Below are 12,191 nucleotides of genomic sequence, written 5' to 3'. Positions count from 1 at the left end.
ATTTTCATCACCTGGGCTCAACGCAAACACCACTGGGTCATTCCTTTGTAAGGAGGATGAAAAGACTAGAGAAGAATCCCAAAATACATTTTCTAGCAGAGAGAATATCAGGTCAGAAGACAAACAGGTAGCCCGGTATAAAGGAAGACGGCCTCATTCCTTTACAACCAGCAGACAAAGCTTCCAAGACAGCTCCTTGCTTTCTTGAACTGAAAATTTTTACCTTCCTTCCTCCTCCGTGCTTTGTTTTGGCCTATACCTCTGATGCCTGGAATTTTTTTAATAGTTTCTTCACCGAGCTGTCTTTTCTTCCAATTCTAAAGCCATATGAAATATGTTGCCAGACTAGTGTGCCTAAAAAATGTTTCCTATGAGCCAATGTTTATATATAGGACACACTGCCTCTGTGTTATGTAATGTAACGGTCAATTAAAGAGATTTCTCTGGTCTTGATCAAGCAATAAAAGGTTCAGCACTATTTATAAAAAAAAAGTCCATAATAAAGTTCAAAGTCCACTTGCCTCCCAATCGTGTTCTATGATCCCTTCTCTCTAACACTCCACTGACACTCAGTTTCTCTTCTATATATTTATTTACATTTCCTCTTCCTCAGATACCATCTCAACAGCATTTCTACTCATGTCTCCATTCCTACAACCCTGTTCATACAATGGTTACACTACTCTTTCAGATTAAAATGTTCATCATCCTATCTATCTAAAACTTACTCCAGAGATGAGTCTCTAAGGTACCACTTTCCCAAGTACTTCACCCAGACTTCAAACTCGTCCACTCTGTTCTTAAAACTGGAATGTTTGTTGTTAGGATTGGCTGTTTTATGTCGTATTCCATGTGGATAGACTTTCTCCTGTCAAGTAAACTGTGGCTTCAGGCCTTGCTATTTGCTACTTCTTTGATATGACACAAGAGACAGGGTTGGTCTTTAAGTACCCAAAGCTTTGTGAATATTTATTCCATTAATACAACGCATTATTAATTTGCTAACTTTCTAAAGTAAGCTGTAGTGACAGGAAAAATGCACATTTGGTCTTGGTGGTTAAACAAATGTTGGCCTGACACAAGCAGTGTCTAACTACAGTAAACACTAATAACATTTGTGTAAAACACTAACCCAGATGGGCAATAGTAGTGGTGCACACCTTTAATCCCAGCCCTCGGGAGGCAGAGGCAGGCAGATCTCTGTGAGTTTGAGGCCAGCCTGGACTACAGAATGAGTTCCAGGACAGCCAGGTGTAGATGTAACCAATCGTCTTATTAAAATAAGAAACACAGAGCCAATGTAAAAGAGAAAGCCGAGAGGTCAGAGCTCAGAGATAAAATCTTACCTCCTGCAGTGCTCCTAACTTCCCTGCGAGAGAGAGCTACTTCCTGTTTGTCTGTGTTTAAATAGTCTTTCTGTTCTGCCTTCTCATTGGTTGTAAACCCAACCACATGACTGCCTCATCACTGCCTGTAAGTACCGCCCTCCAGGTCTTAAAGGCGTATGTCTCCAATACTGGCTGTATGCCTGAACACACAGAAATCTACCTAGCTCTTCTAACCACCACGCTCTTGCTATGGCTCTAATAGCTCTGACCCCAGGGCAACTTTATTTATTAACATAAAATTAAAATCACATTTCAGTACAAATAAAATATCACCACAGCCAGGGCTACACAACACAGAAACCTTGTCTCAAGAAAAAAAGAGAAAGCTGGGCGGTGGTGGTGCACGCCTTTAATCCCAGCACTTGGGAGGCAGAGCCAGGCAGATCTCTGTGAGTTCGAGGCCAGCCTGGACTACCAAGTGAGTCCCAGGAAAGGCGCAAAGCTACACAGAGAAACCCTGTGTCGAAAAACCAAAAAAAAAAAAAAAAAAAAAAAAAGAAAGAAAAGAAAAGAAAAAGAAAAAACACTAAACCAGAAAAAAAAAAAAAAAAACCTTGTTTGAGAATTAGTTCTGATTCATTCTCTCTTGGCTTTTAAATGATTGCCATTGGCTCTTCTTCCATTCGGCTTATTTTTCCATGTTCAAATTGAAAAATGGAATAAGTCTGTTTCTAGACAGTATAATTAGATCAGCTGGAAACATCTGAAACTAAAATCTGTCCTTCTAAAAAACACTAAATATCAGTTCTAGTACCTTAATATTTTTCAAATAAGACATGAGGTACCGACACTGAACTTTGTTCTAAATAATTGTACAGGTTGAGAAATGGTAACCATTGGGCTTTGCCACAGTTTTACTCTTCAAGGACTCATTATGAGGGTTCAGTGATCTCCTTGCTGGATCAGCACTCAGAATGGCATGATGGGAATCTCTGGGAGAACTCACAAGAAGTGAATGAAAATTGTCCCAGGCAAGAACCATGATCCCTTTACAACGGTAAAGGGAAAAGGAAGTATCTATGTCAAGGAGGCAATTCACTTATTTTATGTATATATTAACTATTATATATATAATATACATATTAATATATTAATTATTATATTATATATTAATATAATTAATATAATAATATATTATATATAATATATTGTATATTATATAATATATATCTGTATATTATATATATACATATATATGGGGGGAGTGGCACTCTTAAGAGGTGTGGCCATGTTGGAGTAGATGTGGCCTGGTTAACAAGAAGTGTGTCACTGCAGGGATGGGTTTTGAGGTCTCTCTTATGCTCAAGCTACACCCAGGGAGACAGACCACTCCCTGTTACCTACGGGTCAATATGTAAGGACTCTCAGCTCCAGCACCATGTCTGCCTGCATGCTGCCTTGCTTCCTGCCATGATGATAATGGACTAAACCTCTGAAAATGTAAGCCACACAAATTAAATGTTTGTTTTTTTTTCTTTATAAGAGTTGCCATGGTCATAGTGTCTCTTCACAGTGATAGAAACCCTAACTAAGACCTAAATTATATATATATATATATGTGTGTGTATGTGTGTGTGTGTGTGTGTGTATGATTTCAGTTATATAGTATATATGTATATTTATAGAGTAATCGTTATTTAAAGGAATTTTATTGTCACAACACAGAATATAAAGCTAAAGTTTGAAGTTCTTTGTGTCTTTAGAAAAAATTTCAGATATACTATATTATCTAGTTCAGACATTAGGAACAAACTGTTGGTTTAATGCCAAATTCTAATGATACTCTGCTATACTCATACATGCGTACCTTGTTCAGCTATTATCAGAGAAGCTTCCTCCTGCAGCAGATGTGAATAAGTACAGAGACTCACAACTAGACAATGTACAGAAAGGGAGGGACCTGGGAATACTCAGTGGTAAATGGGATGTCTCCATCATTCCCTTCCCTCAGGGCTCAGGGAACCCTACAGAAGAAAAGGCATAAAGACTATAAGAGCCAAAGTGGATGGAGAACCCCAAGAAAATAAGGCCCTCTAAACCAACAAGAAAAATCACATAAGAACTCACAGACTGGGGCAGCATGAACAGGGCCTACATCAGTCTGGGTCAGATGGGGTCCCAGCGTTGAGAGAAGTGAACACAATCACCCATTCCTAACCCAGAAGCTATCTCCAATTAATAACCACTCACCAAGGAAAATTTACAAAATGAACTCAATGACATTTTGGGAAGTTTTTGTCTCATAATGCTTTGCCAGGGATTTTTGGGTTGTTTATTTGTTTGTATTGTTGCTTTACAGGTCCTTTGAAGATATATTATGGTTTCTGATATTTTTTTATAAGATTTCTGTGTGTGTGCACATGTGTGTCTTTGGGGCTGTAAGGATTTCTTGAGCTTTTTCGTTGGCTCTTTGTCTTTTGATGCTTGTTTCTTCACTCCTATTCTGATTTTCCTGATTTTATTTCATTACTTTATTTCCACAGGTGTTTGCATTCTAATGAGAAAGGGTGTAGGGATAGATGGGTGGGGAAGAAGAGAGGCTCTGGAAGACCCAGAGGGAGAGAAAACTGTAATCATAATGCATTGTATGAAAAATCTACTTTCTTTTCTTTTTCTTTTTTTTTTTTTTTGGTTTTTCAAGACAGGGTTTCTCTGTGTAGCTTTGCACCTTTCCTGGAACTCACTCTGTAAACCAGGCTGGCCTTGAACTCACAGAGATCCGCCTGGCTCTGCCTCCCGAGTGATGGGATTAAAAGCGTGCGCCACCACCGCCACCACCCGACGAAAAGTCTACTTTCAATGAAAAAGAGAGTAATAACAATTTTAAAAAGAGGCAAGGAATGTGAAAGAGAATTGGGAGCGGTGGGGAGGTCCGTGGAAGTAAGTATTGAGAGGGAGGGGAGAATGATATCAATGTAATCTCCAAACATAAAAAAGGAAAAACTAAAAGCAAAAAAACCAAAAAGATATGGAACCTTGTTTGTTCTGGCCAGTGACTCCTGAGCATAAGGCCTGCCCTAGAGGGTGGTTGATATACCCATTGAAGAAAAACAATCTTCCCTCTCCAAGCAGTTATAAATTGCAAAGACCTTCGTGGTGAGGGGTGAAACTTTATGCTCACTTCCCATTCTCCACTCTTGGGTTCTTTTTCTGGTTCAAACCCTTGCAGGACCTTGCCTGTGGTCAGAGTAGCTGTAAATTCACATATGCATCAGCCTTGCACCTGGAAAACTGTTTCCTTGGAGTCCTCCACCACCGTGGCTTTTACAGTCTTTCCATGTCCTCTTCCATACAGAGCCCTGAGCTTTGAGAGGAGGGGTGTGATAAAAAAAAAAAAAATGTCTCATTTAGGACCAAGAGCTCCAGAGTCTCTCACTTGCTGCACATTATAGGTCTCTGTGTTAACTGCCAGCTACTGCAAGTGAAAAGAAGCTAGCTGGAACACTTTCCACTTCAGTTTGAAAAACAATATTAATTGGATGTTAAATAATTCAAAAGCAGTTGAATTTTTAAAAGCTAACACAAGCCATTATTGCATAACGCTAATGAGTCAGGGAGAAAAATTAACTTTTATTTAATGTAGTGCAAGTTTCTCCTTTTTAACATAAGCTAATTGGTAATGAACATGAGTAAATGAATGGGGCTGAGGTAAAGATCAGGAGCTGGAATGATGCCTTTGTGGTTTCCAGTGCTTACCACTCCAGCAGGAGGCAGGAGCCCAGATCCCAACACCACAGCAGGTGACTCACAAATGCCTGTAATTCCAGCTCCTTCTGGCCTACATGAGCACACATATGTGTATACATACACACACACACACACACACACACACACACACACACACAGAGAGAGAGAGGGGGGGGGGAGAGAGAGAGAGAGAGAGAGAGAGAGAGAGAGAGAGAGAGAGAGAGAAATAAAATGATAAAGAACAAATTTTGAAACATTAAACTACCACCGATATCATAATTAAAAGTTTGAACAAACCATCACTTATGCTACGGTAGTGATCGGCCAGCTCAGGGAGGACACCCAAATTCTGTCAGCCACATTGTCTGTACAGTACAGATGTACAGTAAGAGGGTGGAAGCATACACAGCACTTGATCTCTCTAGGAGTGAGAATGCTGAATGCATAGAACCTGCAGAACTGCAGAGAGGAAGTCCGGACAACTAAAACTGATATTGCACTTCCAGCACATCCTATAGATTATTTCATATTCCCAACAGTTTAACTATTTGCCGTAAAGCATTCCAGAAGTGTCTATCAGGCTTCTCTTATTCCCCCGACTGCAAAGGAGCAAGACCCACTACCTGTTTCTTTGGAGGAAAAGGAAGAATTGGTATTAACATCTGGTCTCCCACTGGTCTGTACTGTTAAATGGTAAATTAGTTATAGAGACAATAGAGCTCAGAATGCATTCAGCGGGAGTGTGCTTTTCTGAGCAGAAGTAAAATCTTTAAAGCAATTTCATTAAAAAAGAAGATAATAAAAGGTAGCATCAGATAATGACAGAAACAGAGCTTTCTAAGCAGAAAGGCATAAAATTAGCAAGTTATGGTTACTTTAGAAAAAGCCAAGGTGAATATTTATTATAGTTTATTCCAGTTCCAGTCTGAAACAAGAATGGACTGGAGACTTTTTTAATTTAGTAAAAGGGATAAAATAGCAAAACGGCTTAAAGAATTAAATAGAGGTAAATACATATCTACCAGCACAATCTGCAGAGAAATGTAAAGTGGATAAATGCCCTTCACATTATAATACACAGATCCAAATTCAATTTTCCCTGTTTTAGCTCCTTATCCAGGTCTCTCTCTTCATGCTTCCCCAATGGTAAGCATATATAGATTAGAGAACATGTAAGAGTTCTCCAAACTGCACCGCTTTATTGGTTTTCACCAATTTCCATGCCACATTAAAAGCAATTTCCATTTCCTTGTGCATATTTCAGGGACCAAATATCATTAGATTTCTGCCTTTTAAAAAAATTCATCTAGACTTACAGCAGCCACTCAGTTTTTTCTTTTTTTCACATTTTCCGCTTTGGGACCAAGGGTTCCTTTTTCAAATCCTAAATGTGCAGCTGCAGACAGGATCGATTTTTCAGAGGACACCCACCAAGCCGTTCTAGGACCATAATTTGGCATAAGCGCTAAGCTGCTATTTGTGGAAATACAACACTCTTTCCAAGAAATGCAGTCAATACTTTTCTGTGCACTTATTTAAAACTTCCTGAGATGGGCATATTTTTGTTTATAATGTTCATAGAGAAAAGCTGTGAGAGGTACAAGTGAAAACCTGATTTACGGTCTTCTAGTTTCCACCCACACTCATACTATGATTTGCTAAATTCTCCGCTGCTTCACTGGAATGATCATTCCCTGTACTCGGGGGTCTTACTGTGAACTCAGATGTTCAGAGCCCAAAGCTCCATTCAAAACATTCTGCCAGCAATTTCCAATTGTTCCTATTTCTTCTTCTATTTGACTCCCACTTTGGTGTCAAAATTGACATCATCTACTACAGCTTTCTTGATTTCTCTTCTTTAGTGTGGTTTATGATAGAGTTCAAACGTCAAAGTATTGTTATCTGTCTGCAATGTTACTCGTTTTTCTTACCACAGTGTCCTTTTTATTCCTAGGGATCAACTCAGAGAGCCACTGGTGAAACAAACAGGCCTTTTTCATTACCGGAACCCTCTGGAAAGATATCTTCTTCCTTTACCCAGAAATAGTAACAAATAATGGGATCTATTTTTCATTACTCATTTGTAAGATATGTGTTAGAGATTTCAAGTTATGGCCAAATCACATCTTTATTTGACAAGCACCTGAACAAGTTGATTTAAGTTTAGTCGCTGGGCTTGAAAACAGCACACATTTAAATTGTGTTCACATAATTAAATATTATTTAAAGGCACGTCTCTAGCAAAAAAAAATAAATATATATATATATGTAAGAAAAAAATCATAGAAATATGGCAACAATTATCCAGGTACATAATAAAATATGTTCGTGTTTCTTTTTCTAAACACAGGCAGGAGTGCACGAGATAGACGACATAGACATTCTGAAAACCACAGAAGGATGTATAAGAGTGTCATATACAAGGCCTTGGTAGGGCTTTGGAGGTCTGCCTATTCTAAGCATCAAGAACCTCACTGCAGTGCTCAGAAGGTTTCCACTGAGCATTACTGGTTCTCTGAACAACCCTTGCAGGTTCTCTCCTTGGGATATCATGAAGGAGACACAAGCTGAAGAATGACACCAGACTCCAAAGTATAAAATAAAATAAGATTTTGTAACACACACACACACACACACACACACACACACACACACACACACACACACTGATACTCAAGAGACTGTAGTGTCTTCTAGACAGGACAGCAATGCTACATTTATAAATCTCAACAATAAGGCTGCCTAAGCAAGACCTCTGTAATAATAATATCAGCCTGCATGGTAATGAAGACAGAGGAAATATATCAAGGCTCTACCCCTAGAGGAAGAGCTATAGGTCAATCTTCTCCATAGATGTGTCCCCTGTTAGGAAAACCCAGCACATGGGTATAAGAGCAACACAAAATGAAAGGTGATTCTAATGCTGAAATTTCTGCCTTACACTTTCATGATTGCTAGGTGGTCATTATGTGCCAGGCCCTCTCATGACTCTTGAGTAAGAACAGACTATTCATTTCAGTGGCTACTGGGGAAACAGGCAGTCCACAATACCGTTATTCCAATACAATGTTATTCCAGTGGTCACAAGAAATATTAACATAGTGCTGGAGAAACAAAGGGCCCTTGCCTCTGTGAGGCCTGTGAGTAGGTTTTACTGTGGTACAGCGTTAGGAAGAGCATCTCCCAGGTGTTTTATGGACTCTCTGGATGTGGGAGAAGAGCTTGCAGCATGTTTTCCTGCTCTCTTACATCTCATTAGCCCTCTTTCTTAATTACATCTTCCTTTGACCACTGACAGCCCCATCTCTCTTTTGAGTGACGGTCTTCCTGGGGAGATGTGAACAACATCTACTCACCGCAGACAGGAAATCAATGAGAGGTCAAGGTAAGGATACCATCAAAATCACTTTGATGAAGCAATGTGTTTATTGGGGTTACTATAGGGGAGTGGGAGAGGGATTACTGATAGAATGAGAAATGACCCAAAGATAGCTGCACCACCAAAACCTATCCCAGAATGGGTGATGACTTATGAAAGCTAGAAACCTGTTGCTAGCTGCACAACTTCCATGTTAGGGCCACAGAGGGCCTTGAACTCACAGAGAAGCACTAAGAGAACCAGGAATGTTATCTCCTCAATGGAGGGGCTAAAATCAAATAATTACATTCCATCCAGAAAACTGGGAGTGGAGGTTATTAACGACCTGGTGACTTTTTTTGCTACCTGAAGAGACAGATCTCACTCTAATTCCCCAGAATGATTATTCCAGCCTCCCCCCCCCCCCCCCCCCCCCCCCCCCGCTAAATCATTACCCATCCCTACAGGAGATGTCACAAGTACTTTATGGCCTGCTGATATCTATGCTATCCATCAGAGACCACACTAGATTCTAGGCCTTTTAGGTATAGAACCCACCCTCATGGTCACATGCACTTTGTAAAAGAGTCTCTATGTAGTCACACCTTGAAGCTTTGTTGTTCACCTGGAATTGGACTGATAGCTGCCTGGAAACCTTTTACCAAATTGTACTGTGTTTTAAATATGCTGACAATGAACAGCCTTGCATTAGACTTCCCAAAGGCTGATCCAGGTTGACAAGATCAATCTGCACCGGGTTTTCATTCTCATATCTTCTAGGGATTTATTTCCCTGTACAGTATTTATAGGGACCCCCACACATCCAGGCAGCTCAACAGGCTGGAAAGTGTCCCTTCCGGGTAGTTCCATTGGTCTGAGCAATCCCAGCCAGCGTAACTGGTCTCTGTCTCTTCCAGGCAGCTCAACTTATCTGAAAGTATTTTTCTAGTAGTCCTCATTACTTATATAAACTTGGAGGAGTGGCCTAGTGAATTTGGTTATTTTCAGGGACTTCCTAAAGTTTCTGCATTGTTTACTTCCTGAGTTCTAAGAGGCTCCCTTCAGAGTCTTAAAGAGTAAAACGTCCAGCAGGATGGACTTTTCATCTCAGGAAGATTGTGACACAATCAGTGTCACTGAACCGAGTTGGATCTCAGATCTCATCATCAAATTTGGCAGACTTCTTTCCTCCTCCTCCTTCACCCTCTCCTTCTCATCCTCTTATTTCCCTCCATTAGGAAAATAGAAGTGAATTAAATCAAGAGATTAAGCTGCTTACTCTAAAAACGAAAAGAAACAAGGGCTGGAGCCATAGCTTAGGAGATAAAGTTATTGCCTTGTAGACATGAGAAGATGATTTTGATTCTTAGAGACTACATTATAAAAAAAAAAAAAGGGCCAGGCATAGAATCTTGGTTTGTAATCACATTACCAGGGAAGCAGAAACAGGTGGATCCTTGTGGACTACTGGCCAGACAGCTAAACTTATTTGGGCAATTTTCAGGACAAAGAGACCTAAGAAACTTTACCAGAGGTTGTCCTCTAACTTAGGCACACGATCCACACCTCTCATACAAACAAGAAAGTAAGGATTGAGGAAGAAAGGAGCTGGGCGGTGATGGCACACGCCTTTAATTCCAGTACTCAGGAGGCAGAGCCAGGCCGATCTCTGTGAGTTCAAGGCCAGCCTGATCTACATAGCGAGATCCAGGACAGGCACCAAAACTCCACAGAGAAACCCTGTCTTGAAAAAAAAAAAGGAGGGGGGGGGGGACATAAAGAATAGAATATTCATAAATGAGTAATTTACATTTAGAACTCAATAAAAATTTGAAGAAAATATTTTCTTACATTTCACAGCTATATGTCCATCTACATATACAAATTTTCATGCAGCCATTACAAACAGGGGTGAAAAATCAATCTATCTATAGTAGTTGTCTATCTCTCCTATTTATTGGACAAACATAAAGATGCCAAAGAAAATTTTATAGTATGTCAAAAGTTCAAAATCTTTATTTATAATAGTACTGCATGAAACTGTGTTTTACTATGTATACTCCAGTGCTGTGGGATAATCTTTTTGTACACTTTGAAGATTTGTTTCTGCCAAGGCACCTTTTGATTGGTTTAATAAAGAGCTGAATAGCCAATAGCTATGCAGGAGAGGATAGTAAGACTTCTGAGCAGTGATAGGAACTCTGTGAAGAAGAGAAAAGGCGTTCATCAGCAAGATACAGATAAAGTCAGACATACAGAATGGAGGAAAGGTAATGAGCCACATGGCAGAATATAGATTAATATGAACAGGTTAATATAAGTTTTAAGAGCTAGTTGAGAACAAACCTAAGCTAAGGCCAAGCTTTCATAATTAATAAAAAGTCTCCTTGTCATTATTTTGGATCTGGAATATCCAACTATGTTCCAGATCAGAGTTCTGGGGCCAAGGGACCAATGGATTCTGCTGAGAGCTATTCTATCTAGAAAGATTTCTCAGGTGCTCTCCTAAAAGGGTATGCTTGGTAGGTGCAGCTGGCTCCTGAGGAGGAGTCCAGTGTCAGCAGCTCTGGGCAGCAGTGATAACTGCCAGCTCTATATAGCTTAATGGATCATTATCTGAAAGAGCAAACAACGTCTTAGAAGGTGCATAAAGAGGTGGGAGCAACATGGTCACTCCCTGGGAGAGGTTAGCAAACTGATTGGAATTGTGCTAAATCTACCACAGGAGTTGAAAGTCACCTGAAAAAAATATTAAAGAAATTTTTAATGTCCAGGAATAGGATATTAAAAGAGCAAAAAGAAAAATCTTTCTATTGTAAATATCCATCCTGGTAAATTAGAAGTTAAATCCTTCATAAGGTTCTCTGTACAGGCCCCTCTCAACAACATTCTCCCTCTATCTAGAATCCTTTATGAATGGTTTTTATTTTCTGTTATTGTCATGGATGAGGAGACATTTAAATGCCATCTCAAATAGAATAGACTCTTTCACGCTATTACCATCATAAAAAGGAATAGTATATGATAAACCTTGGTATTTAACCTTGAATTATGTTTACTGTGCATAATGAGATATAAAAGGTGGAAAGTAACCTATAGACGAAATCTCAAAAACAAGAAATGACCTAAATCTTGACTTTGTTACTAGGAGACATATGGAGTTCTCTCTCTCTCTCTCTCTCTCTCTCTCTCTCTCTCTCTCTCTCTCTCTCTCTCTCTCTCTGTTGTTGGGGCTTTGTTTTGTTTTGTATATGTGTTGTGTGTAGCCCACAGCTTATTCAGGTATGTGACCAATTATGTAAACTCCAATGCAAATATTTTTAATGGATTGAAAATTCCCAAGGAAAGGGCAATTCCTGGGAAGGTCAAAGGGACTGCTGTGAATTATTACCTCATTGTTCCTTTTTTTTTTTCTTCATTGAAAGTTATGCTGACACCTGGAACAAGAATATTAGATTGACAACATGGGGAAAGTGCTGTCTTTTTACTCAATGGAATATACCAGGGGAAGTAATGCTAGCTTACTATGTGTACTAACACAGACAGACAGAACTAGTGGGTACAGAGTGATAAAGACTTACCAATGACCTTTTGTTCAGATAGTAATTTATACTGTATTTATTTGTCTGTGGTCTCCATTTTGGATATACTGATGTTTGGCAAACTTTTACAAGCAGAGCATCAAAGCCTGCTCCTTATCCCCTAAAGCTCATTACAGGCATAAAGGACAAGAGCATATATGCTCACGGTGCCAGAAA

This window comes from Peromyscus maniculatus, chromosome 22, assembly GCF_049852395.1.
Source record: "Peromyscus maniculatus bairdii isolate BWxNUB_F1_BW_parent chromosome 22, HU_Pman_BW_mat_3.1, whole genome shotgun sequence".
Classification (NCBI taxonomy): Eukaryota; Metazoa; Chordata; class Mammalia; order Rodentia; family Cricetidae; genus Peromyscus; species Peromyscus maniculatus.
This window is presented reverse-complemented; position numbering follows the sequence as displayed.